Source organism: Pseudorasbora parva, chromosome 14, assembly GCF_024679245.1.
Source record: "Pseudorasbora parva isolate DD20220531a chromosome 14, ASM2467924v1, whole genome shotgun sequence".
Lineage (NCBI taxonomy): Eukaryota > Metazoa > Chordata > Actinopteri > Cypriniformes > Gobionidae > Pseudorasbora > Pseudorasbora parva.
In genome coordinates this window covers 29,878,327-29,890,626 of record NC_090185.1, presented here as the reverse complement: position 1 = coordinate 29,890,626, position 12,300 = coordinate 29,878,327, and the positions used below count along the sequence as shown (strand labels likewise).

At 36.7% G+C, this 12,300-nt stretch overlaps 1 long non-coding RNA gene across 4 annotated transcripts; it reads left to right on the top strand.

Annotated features, from left to right (window-relative positions):
- Positions 1-604: 604 nt before the first annotated feature.
- On the top strand, positions 605-4,003 carry LOC137039584 (uncharacterized). 4 transcript variants are annotated; one of them, XR_010897706.1, is made up of 5 exons: positions 605-778; positions 2,769-2,813; positions 2,926-3,007; positions 3,101-3,229; positions 3,391-4,003. It is a non-coding gene; the product is annotated as an uncharacterized lncRNA (long non-coding RNA). The 4 variants fall into 4 exon arrangements; XR_010897708.1 differs by lacking the exon at positions 605-778 and adding an exon at positions 825-1,135 and having other exon boundaries at positions 2,755-2,813; XR_010897707.1 differs by lacking the exon at positions 605-778 and adding an exon at positions 826-953 and having other exon boundaries at positions 2,755-2,813.
- The last annotated feature ends 8,297 nt before the right edge of the window (positions 4,004-12,300 follow it).

The window sequence follows — 12,300 nt, the reverse complement described above, 5'->3', positions numbered from 1 at the left end:
CAATAATATGTAATTGGACAGATCATGAGGGGTGGGTGGTTTCGGTTGGGGGGGGGGGGGGGGGGGGTTCCCTTTTTTAGGTCAGAGCAACTGCCCCTCAAAAATCCTGTGCACGTCCCTGCGTAACAGCCCAATACCTACAAAAAAGTCAACATTGAAAAAACAAATACAACAAATTCTACTTTTTTTTATTTGAATATTTGATAATATTTGAACATTGAATATTTTGAATTTTCTCTGCAAAATGTTTTGCAGTTTTTGCAATTTCCAGACATTGTACTTTAACAAACTCCTAGATATTTAATCAGATCAGCTTCATATTGGGTCAGTCTAATCTAAAGGCCTTTGCGATGTTAAATTGAGTTTGAGTTCTTGAGTTTTCGCTGAACGGCGTGTCCGTAGCGGCCTCACAAATTTCGATGTTTTGTCATGAAACAAGGAAGTTTTTGTAACTCGGGCATACAATGTCCAATCTGCCCAAACTTCACGTTTGATAAGAGTCCTGGTCTGAAGACATCTACATGGCAAAATTTAGTTATTGTCAAGTGTGGCACATTAAAATGACTTTGCTATATTTTTCCTATATTTAACAGCTTAACCCTTTCGCACGTACGTTCTTAAAAATAAGACTGGCAGCCTGGCGTGAGTTTTTTTATTGCGACCGTTATTATGCAATGACATGCGTTCTAATTTCCATGGTAACACACATCAACCTTGACACGTGAGTTTTTGCAGTGACGCAGTCACAATGGCGCTCGTGGTGGATGACCGCGTGCAGGTGAGCGCTCTATGAATGTTTTGCTTTATTTTTTAAATTCAAAACCTTTCACATTATTTGTTAGCGTGTACACACTATGGTTGACATGTTTATGTTGCTATTTTTTCCCCACTGCTTTGAATTTCGCTTGCACACGGCATTTTGCATCTCCCTCACAACATCCGCGTGTCAAATGGTGAGTATATTTTAGTTTTTTTCCTCCTATTTTGGAGCACATATAATTATTTACAAACATGCAAAAAATATGAATAAAGATATTTAAAAAATTATCTTGTAAAACGAACAGTACTCAAAAATGTGGACGTTCAAATGTCATGTTTGTCGTTTTGCACATTGCAAATATGCTCCGTGCATTCGGTAAAGTTATTAGGGTTCAGTTGACTTGATACGTAACATGAATATATTATTTGTTTTAGTGTTTATATTGTTACTGAGTTTCATATTTCACTAGCAAAGCAGAGAAAAGCTATATGGTCACGCCTCACTGACTATTAGCTTGCATATAGTTTAAGTTACATGATGTCAAATGCATACATGATGACCTTTTCTCTGCTTTGCTAGTCAGAATGTGTTGTATAAGTTTAGCATAATTCAAACGTAAGTCATTTCTTAAAAAGAAATTGCAAAATGTACACATTTCATTCATGTTTTATTAAATCTCCTCAATTTAAGCTAAATGTTTTTTGTTTAGACTATTATACATATATACACTTTCTAATAAAATTACAAAACAAATTATAAATATAATTGCAATGAACAACAATCAAAATAGTATTATAAACAAAACAATAAATATACTGTTCTCCAGCAGCCCTCTCATCAGGTTCGTCCTGAATTGCAGGGATTTCCTTTCCTACTCACAGTAGAACAAATCCATAGGGCGTAAGGAAGAGGATAGAATAGTATGTGACAGTGTGATCTGTTTATTATTGTACATTTGTTTATAGAGGGTATGCATGTGACCTCACCGTCAGCTGGCATGTAAACACCTTATATCTTATACCTTAATCGCAATATTGCCTCTCTGACCAAAGTGCATGTGCGCGGACATATACGGATGCTGTGCGTTGTTCACACAACTTCATGAATGAACTCTGTGACATTATTCTGAAGTTTTCTCTTCTCCAAATCACTAAACACTGTCAACACAACCCGCTGTGCAGTCTCTGCTCCTTATCTTCATCCAGATGGAGAGAACGTGACGACAACGTAGGCCAACCCGGCATTGCGATGTTCATCAGGGTGCTGAATAATATCTTGTACAGCCATAAAGATGTATTTTGAATTGCTAGCAGATTTAAACAATGGCCAGTAACATGCATAATGTATGCCTATATGAGTGTGGTATAACTTATTAGCAAATAATAAAAACTATTAGAAGAGAGATTTAAAAAAACCCTGTTATAATTGAATTAATTCTTTATTTAGTTATAATTGAATTAAAATATTTTAGTTATAATTAAATTAATTTATGGACTGACACAATCTGTTCAGTAAACCACTGTTTAAAAAAAAACAAAAAAAAACTATTTTATATTTAGTTTTCTCTCCCCTGCTGTACCGAACCGTGACTTCAGAACCGAGGTGCATACCAAACCGTCAGTTTTGTTTACCATTACACCCTTAGTATATTGTTTTTATTTAAAGCATTCACAGGCAAATTTGATTTATGTATTTTACTGATTTCAAAATCAGGCATGTAAAAATGCCAGGAAATGTTCTTGTCAATATCCATGGATCACTGGATCTTTGGTAAGTTTTAAGCACCACTATATCAAGTCTAACCTTTAGTTTAAACTGAAACTTGTTTACTCGTTGTTTACACCGGTTCCCCTATTAAATCCAGTCACGCAGCAGCTCTTTTGCCACTCACTCAGGAAAGTGACATCCATGCATACCCTTTATAACACTTTTGTTTACATTAATTGAAAATGTGATCAGTTTTTTTTATCTTGTTTATATTCTTTGATTTATAGAAATATCTTACCAGTAATTTGCCGGTAGACAATGTGGCTGTTCAGTAAAACTGTGTCAAGTAGGTGAAAGAAGATATTTTTGTACCACTTGGTAGACTTTCTGGTGCATTCAAGAAAACCAGTCATCATGTCCGCTTTGTCAACTACTCCCATCTTTTTGTTGTACTCCAGCACACAGACTGGCTTCATCTTGGCTTGCCCAGTGATGTGATCCAGCTTCCCTGTGGCTGCCATACCAGTTGGGTGGACAATGGTAAGGACATGGACATCTCTCTTATCATGCTATTTGACTGCCAACTGTGATCCATTTTCCTTGAGTTCCACATTACCCTTTGTCATTCTACAGGCGAATGTTGGCATCCCTTTGCGGTTTGCACACACAGTCCCACAAGCTCCAGTGCCAAGAGACAAGGTTCTGGAAAATTGTGGGACTACTGTACCAGTTATCCACATAAAGGACATGACCCTTTCTGAGGTAAGGTCCTAGTAGTGTCATTACAACAGACCCAGAAATCCCAAGTCCTTGGTGGTGTTTTATGTCACTGTTAGATCCGGAGTAAATTATCATGTCCTGCACATAACCAGTGAGCACATCACACAAAACAAAAAACTTGACCCCAAATCTGTGCCATTTAGATGGAATGAACTGACGAAATGCCAGCCTGCCTTTCCACTTCATCAGAGATTCATCAACACACAGATCCCGGTATGGCACAAAAATGCGATGAAAGGAGGAGGTGAGAGCAGTAAAAATATTTCTGATTTTTTTCAGAGGGTCATTTAAAACTGCTGTTGCATTGTTTGAACAGTGAAGACAGCAGAGGAGCAGAAGGAATCGGTCCTGTGAAAACAAAGACCCGAAAAATGGTGTCAAGAGCATGGGGTCTGTGCTCCAGTAATCCCGAGCTTGAAGGTTCGGGGAAAGGTCTTCATCACTGTCACTCCCTGCCTCACTGTCAAAATTCTCCTCATCAGAATTAAAAAAAAACTCCTCTCTTTCCTCACTTGTCAGTTGTCTTCTTTTGAAAAAATTGTCTTGCTTTTTCTCTGAAGTAGTTAAAAACTGGTAAATTGTATTAAAATTGTGTCTGCAGTGGGTACCAACGCGAGCGTGAGGTAACAGTGACATAACTTGTCAGCGGGAAAAAATGCTTGCAATGCATGTTTTACATTTAAATTTATGCATTTGGCAGACGCTTTTATCCAAAGCGACTTACATTGCATTTTAAGGTACACATTTTACAATTGTGTCAGTTTTTGCTTTCCCTGGGAATCGAACCCATGACCTTGGCGTTGCTAGCACGATGCTCTACTGTTTGAGCTACAGGAAAGGTTTTATTTTATTATTTTTCATTAAAATATTTTCAAACTTGTTACCTAAATTTAAATGAATGCAAGTTAACTCCTTATGGTTTATGTACTTATTAAAAATATATATGTTAGAATAGATGTTCTGTAATTTATCACTAGCTGTGGGTGTGGCGCCGTCATGTGTTTACAACAGTACCAGGGAGGCAGTCAGCTGGATTTGCGACACAAGATCACCCACTTCTCCTGATTATATGTGACATTACATGAGGGAACAGCCCTAGACTGATCGTACACATGAAATGGTAGTAAATGATTGTGTTAGTTGATATGTAATGTTATAGCGGGCTAACGTTATGGGCATTTGTGCCGCGATTATGTGTTTACAACAGTGCCAGGGAGGCAAAGCTAGCTGGAGTTATAACACAAGATCACCCACTTCTCCTGATATATGTGACATTACGTAAGGGAACAGCCTAGACTGATCGTTCACGTCAAAGGGTAGAAAATGATTGTTATTTGATCTGTAATATTATCACGGGCCATTTATAACACTGATATCTTGCTGTTATATATATTAGTATGCAGTTACAAACTATATTTAGTTTTTGCTGATATTTTTGTGGTTGTGTAATATAATTTGAAGTGTATGAAACCTAAAATAAACATTAAAAGACACCGAGCTAAGTCAGTCTTTCATTCACTTTCATTTTAGCCAGTCAGCGCGCTAAAACAGATTTTAAATTTTGAATTCGGCAGTTGATCACTGAGCGTTCTAATCGCACCGGTATGATCGTACGCACCAGGGACCAGCACAGAATGATCATACGGGTTTGATCGTACGTGTCAAAGGGTTAAATGCATCTTGCTCACTATTCGCTGTTTTTCTGAGGCCACTAGGTGACGGTGCTTCTGGTTGTGAGGGCCCTTTCATTGCTGCTTGCAGCTTTAAATATTTCTTACTTTTTCTATCTGAAGCGGCGGCAGCAAAAATGGAAGCACAAACCTCCTCCTCTGACTCGATGTTTAGAGCTAAAGCTCATGCAGTTCCTGCTGGTACACCAAGCTCAGTGGCGCAAAAAGTGGGTATGCGCTATAAAAGCATCAGCTGCGCATAGGGGCGCAGCAAACCAAAGCGGTATGGTATAATTATTATTATTATTTTTTTAATTCTCTAAATGTAGATGCTGTTGTGCTTTTCTAAATCATTTCAGTATTTCTTCAATATTATATAACATTTTAGAGGACTAACAGGCTAGAGTAGGCGCCCTCATAAGATTCCATAAAATAATTTGGGATAATAATGGAATATCGCGAGTGGGCGCGCCGCCTGTCGGGGGTGTCGGCACCCCGTGAGCGCGCTGAGCGAGCAGCAGTACAGTTGTCATAGTACTATACGCAAAGTTGTTGAAAGATGGATAAAGCAAAAAAGCTGTCGGGGGCTAAAAATAGAAAAAGAAAGAGGGAAAAGGAGATGGTATGTCAGTGGATGCGACAGCAGCTTAACAAGTGGATGGTGAAAGGCAACAGGTAGGATTTAAAGTGTGGCGTCTGTGCTTGGAGGCTTGCACATATTCATGTTAACATACCAGCTAGCGTTTGCTAACACTAGGAATGTAGCAGCCAAATGGGGGATTCAATTAAGGCTAGTTTATATGCAAAAGGAGGTTGCTGAGCTGAAAACTGGAAAATATAAGGTAGCAGGCCATGTACAATAAATTACATAAATTTGGAAAACAACTAATGCAAAATAATAACTGGTAAATATAAGGAAGCATGCACAATAAATGACTAGAAGCTGGAAAACATAACTTATGCAATATGTCTGGTTTACCATTGAATCATTAATAGATTTTGTTTTACCATTAGCTGCTGTTCATGTTAGCTGTGCTGTCAGACATACAGGCTATAGTTACATTTACATCTGTTGGGTGACATGGAAGCTGTAATTACAGGGTCACATCTCTTTCTCTCTTTTTAAATATATGTATAAATATATATATATATATATAAGTTATATATATATGTGTATGTATTTATGTCTGTGTGTGTATGTGTGTCTGCCATATTTGTACTTTTTAAAATCCAAAATGTGAATGTAATTTCAACAGCAGCACAACCTTACTGCATAATAGTTGTCTTATCTGATGCCATCACTAGGCTGATTTAAGAATTGAATTTAGGCTGCTATATTTAACAGTGAGTTCATTTAATTCAGGTGTGAGGATGGTGGATCAGGAAAGACAGGGGAAGGAAACAGGTAGGTCTAACATTAGGTGGAAGTGTAGGGGGACCACTTGATACCAACAGATTAATTTCTTAATATTATTATTATGGAAAAAGTAATATGGAAAATCTATTACATAATGTTTGTTTGACAATATGTCTTAGTGGAGAAAAACAAAATTGTTGCTGCATACCCCTCTGGCACTGGGAAGTTGTGCCCCTGACCAAGCTATATTCATGTACCAAATGCTTTATCATTATTATCAGCCGATACATTATGAATCATAATGTGCTCAACCTCATTAGTGGCTGAACCCATGTCGTGACTGTCTGCCCTAAGAATGCTTGAGTTCCTTTTTTTCAAACAAGCTACAATGACACCTATAACTATAACTATAACTGCAGACACAATGCCAATGATCAAAGGTGATGATGTCCACACACTGTCTGGTTTTGTTCCTCCTTGGTTTTCTTGTTCAGGGTTTTTCTTGTTCAGGTTTTCTGCTGTTGATTCTGCAATAAAAAAGTATAACAAAAAACATGACCTCACTGTGATAAAGACAACAGACCCATCTATACTTTATAAACCGCAGCATTCAGACTGAAACATCACTAGTGAACTTCAAATATGAGATCAATTTCTTACGGTATTTAGATTTTAAAGCAAATAACTTTATTAAATTAAAAACTTAATGCAGTAATCCAGTAGTTTCACACACCGTTGATGATCAGCTGTACAGTAGGTTGTTCATTTAAGGGTGTGATGTAGCAGGTGTATTTTCCAGCATCAGTGTGAGTGAGATCCTTGAGTTTGATGGAGAAGTTTCCTCGCTCATGCTCCTCTGGAAAAGTTTCTATTCTGTTCTTGTACTTTGGATCCTGTTCCTCTTGAGAATTACTGCCGGGAATTATATCATACACAATCTTGCCGTCATTGTGTCTCCAAAACACATGAATATCTTGAAGTTTACAACCATGTTTAGTTGAAGAACACGGCAGGACAACAGAACCGCCAATAACAGCCTCTACTGAGACCTGCAGAGACACTGAAACAAGAGAAATTGTAAATATAACTTTAACATCATTAGGCACAGACATGATATGATATGATTAAAAAGAGAAAGAGAAACATATACAAATAGATTAAAGAATGTACTATACAGCATTTCTATAAAAGACACTTATGCCAGTGATTCCATAGCGATGATTGGTATCATACGACACTAAACCCAGGATTTACTAGCAGCATAATAAGGCTCTTCTGGGAGTCATTCAGGCGACAGAATACATTTGTAGATGAGTCTCCTCAACAACGCCTGAAAGATACTGACCCCTGTATTATAAAACAGGACACTTCCACTAGAGCACCTGGGTTTGTTGAGCAGTATCCTCATACAGTCACTATAAACAACCTTCTGCATATTTGCCTTTTTAAACTTAGTCCATAAAGAAGCGCATACAAAGGAGCGCAATATGCTTTAAACAGCCTAAATTTGACGTCATCCGTGCACATGTGGAATTTATTCACCAGGGTGTTAACTTGGGTATATAATATGAGAACGCTGCCTGTATATATCTGCATCATTGGATAACTGATCTGTAATGTAATGATCCAGATATTTAATTTTATTACAGACACTCATCACTTGTCCTGACGGATAAAAGTGAGGAAAACAGATCTTTGTCCACTTTTGTCCTTCATATCAATACATCACTCTTTTTGGCGTTATACAGCACATCATATGTCACCCCATATTCAGAGCAGATATTCAGGAGCTGCTGAAAACCAGCACTGCTGGATGGCCAAATCATCAACATACATAAAATGATTAACCAAGGTGTGTCCAATTATACAACCTGTTTTGCATCTTGATAATTGGTTGGATAACTCATCCATTTAAAAGTTGAAGAGAGCTAGCAGCACCCCTCCCCATCCATGAACATGATTACTGCCCGAGTCCTATTTTCCACCGGCTGTGGGGTGAAGACCACATGTCCCAAGATTCTGCGCTTAAATTTGGCGTCATCAAGCTACGCCTTTGCAGATTTACCACAGTTAAATAAGGCAAAGTAGTGTTGCCTCCACAGCTCAGCAATATTATCAGCTCCAGATGACACATGGAAGCAATGGGTTGGCAGTTGGCCCTGTTCAGAGCTCTGAACTCCTTCCAAAAGCTATGGACATCCTTACCTCTAATTTTCTCAGCCATTGAGTTTGCTCTCATAGCCTGTTCATGTTTACCAATGTAACAGATGGCATATTTGAGTCTAGAGCTGGTAAGCTTTTTATACTCAAGGATCGGTCAATTTTTTTTGTCTGCCTGCCTGCAGCCATGCCTTATTTGCTACTAGGGATTCTCATATTGACCGTTTAACCATTAACTGATAGGAAGAATTTTCAGTTATCAGTTAAACGGTTTAAAGGGTTTTTATTTTTGTAAAAAATTTACTCACGCCGACACAGACATATTCCGCAAAATGAAGCAATAGGACAGAAACATACTGTGTGGGACTACTTCGACAGAAAGGGTGACGAAGTTACCTGCAAAATAAGCAACATGGTATTGCAATAGGGTACAGCAGTAGTACAAGCTCCTGACTGGTGGAGGAAAGCTAATGAGGCGAGGCCTCTCTGTATTCCCAGGCATCAGTGCCATCTGAAGCCTTGTTTAATGCTTTTCGTAGTGTGGTTTTGTCTGACAGCTTATCAAAAACCGGCTGGAGCCCGTGTTTTTTTGTTGTTGCTTATATTGCAAAATATTTTTAAATTTTTTTAATTTTAAATTATTGCTAATTGTTTTTAATGTCAAAATAGTTATTTTTCGTTTTTTTCTTTTTTTTTTCTCTTTTTTTTTTTGTTAAGTTTTGCTATACTTTTCATGCCAGCTTGCCATGCCCCCTCAGCATCCCCTTGCGGCACCCAGGGGTCCCTGTCCCCACTTTGAAAACCACTGCTATAAAGCTTATGATTTCAGTTTCTTGAGGAAAAGGGCTTTCTTTTGACTTTTGAAGCAGTGAAAATATTCTTAATATTGCATACACTGAAACTGAAATGTTTTATCGTATACCGTAGTGTACAATAGACAATGTATATTAACACATCAACATTGATATGAGTAAAGAGTAGTTTCAAATACAACACATGTTTTTTTTCCCCAAAATAAAGTTTGATAATTTTATCTTCATAAACAAGAAATCAGTTTTGATACATTGCTGTGGATAGGCATCATGAACCTTTTGTGGAATATCATGGTAACACTGTAACTAAAAAAAAAAAAAAAGGAACATTTAAAAAAAAGTGGCAGTCATGAGATATAAATTCTGTAATATTAGATAATATTAAAAAGTGGCATCCATTATATATTAATGAGAGAACCACATACAACACCCTTTGGTCTCACTATGAAAGTCTATTTTGCTGCATCATTAAATAAATCAGGAATCTGGTTTTGATATTAAATAAATGTTAATAAATACATTTATTAAGCATTTATAACATGTGAGTTAAAAAAGGATCACTATTTGGCAGGCTTTAGGTTAAAGTCACCATTTTTATTCATGCAATTACAACTGCTTATAAATTAATTATAATGCATTTATAAATTAGTTATTAGTCATTAACAAACACCTTTATAAACCATTTACAAAGGGAACCTTAGAGCTGTATCTGGTGTTAACTTATAGATATACAAGACATAGAATGTAGATTATTTAGATGCTCACCTTTGTTTATCAGCACTGCAAACAAACAGATGAAGCCCCAACTGCAGACACAGAAACAAAGAAGTTCATTTAGCTTTCTTTGGTTCAACTAGTATGGTAAAAGCAACACTAAAATCATGAGGTTGATTTACACATAACACACATAATAAAAGTAAGATGGTGAGATAGGTCAGGGTGTCCCTCCCATACTTAGCTTTCTTACTGACCACAAATACAAATGTCACTAAATTCATCTCTACATATGTTACATACTGGCAGAAAATGTTCTTAAAGGGCATCTTTACCCATCTTACCATATGGCAATTGATAACACTGAATTCACTACACATTAAACTATCAACTAAACTCCCTGCACATGGACAAGGACAAAAAGGTGCTAATGCTAAGAGCTAACCACTCAAAATAAGTTTCGTTCTGCATTCAACAAACTTACCTGATCAACATAGCAGCCCAATGTTATCCGTATGTTATCACATTTATTTGACTATATTGTATACAATTATTTTTTAAATTAGGGTGAAATATATATATTTTTTTAACAGAAAGTATCGTAACTCTTCAGCTTCCATACGTCGTGCGTTTTACGACATCAGACGTGACGACGGCAGAATCACGTGAACTGATCAGACATGCGCAGATTCTTTCTCAGATGTACTTCAGTATATTAAACACTCCTGATCGTCAGCTGAATTTACATCATTATTAATATCATAATGTTTCATTAATTAATCAATAAAAGACTCGACAAAAGCTAAGATTATAATCTTCAAAGGTTAGACTAGACTTTAAAAATATCTTGTTAAATTCACAGGATGATGACAAACTATATGTCATTAACTGATATAATGTTAATTTAAATAATGCAATAAACATGAACTACATTACATAAAATTTCACTCTAATGTGCACAACTGATAAAAATAACAATTATTTATAAAAAAAATAATAATTGTGTGTGATGTGACGTGACTTCTGGGAATGTACCTTTACTGTTTTTACCGCATAAGCTATCTAATAATTCATAGTGTGTTTTCTTGTAAAAAAATAAATAAATAATAATAATAATAATAATAATAATTGTTTACAGTATTTAATAGCAAATTACATATATATTATGATGTTGCATTTTTTTTCCAGTTTTTCACCATGGTGACTAGCCATTAACTAATTATCATATTTTAACTGTTTAAACATTTTTACAGTCTACAAATATTGTGCTGTTTCAATGAATATATATATATATATATATATATATATATATATATATATATATATATATATATATATATATATATATATGATAATTTAAACTGATCTTTTTAAGCTATACAAAAATAATAAATGTTCCAAGCAGTGAAATAATAAATGTCCTCAGATTTACATGAGGATCAGAATCAGAATCAGAAAGAGCTTTATTGCCAAGTGTGCTTTCACACACAAGGAATTTTTTTGGGTGCTGAAGCTTCCAGTGCACATAAACAATACAATACAACATGGTAATAAAAAATTCTAAGAATAAAAATATGAAGAAAAATATGAACAGTATAAGGTCACGGTTACGTTTAGTCAGAAGATTATGAGCATTTACAGTATTTGGGTGGAGAGAATAAATATAAATAATAAATAATATTAGTAGTATAAGTAATCACCTGAGTTTAGGAGATATTGCACTAAAAAGTGGGAATAATTGCACTTACAGGCCTTTGCCTTGGGGGGGGGGGGGGGGGGGGGGGGTTAACTGTTCAAGAGGGAAATGGCCTGTGGGAAGAAACTGTTCCTATGCCTAGATGTTCTAGTGGCCAGTGATCGGAGTCGCCGTCCTGACGGTAACAGTTCAAACAGGCGGTGTCCGGGGTGAATGGAGTCTGTGATGATTTTACCCGCTCTCTTCCTCACTCTGGAAGAGTACAGGTCCTGGAGGGTTGGCAGTTTGGCACCAATAATCCTCTCTGCAGTCCGGATGGTACGTTGCAGTCTCCTGATGTCTGATTTGGTAGCTGAACCAAACCAGACAGTGATGGAGGTGCATATAACAGACTCAATGACAGCTGAGTAGAACTGAATCAGCAGGTCCTGTGGCAGGTTGAACTTCCTCAGCTGACGAAGGAAGTACAGTCTCTGCTGAGCCTTTTTCACATTGGAGTCAATGTGATTGTCCCACTTGTGATTGTCCCAGGTTGAGACTGAAGCTTCTTTCTTAAACTCCTCTGAGGAAGCGTTGTGTTCTGGATCCTGATCCTCAAGTCAAACATTTCTCTGAATGACGTCTCATATATTCCTGCTGTCAGT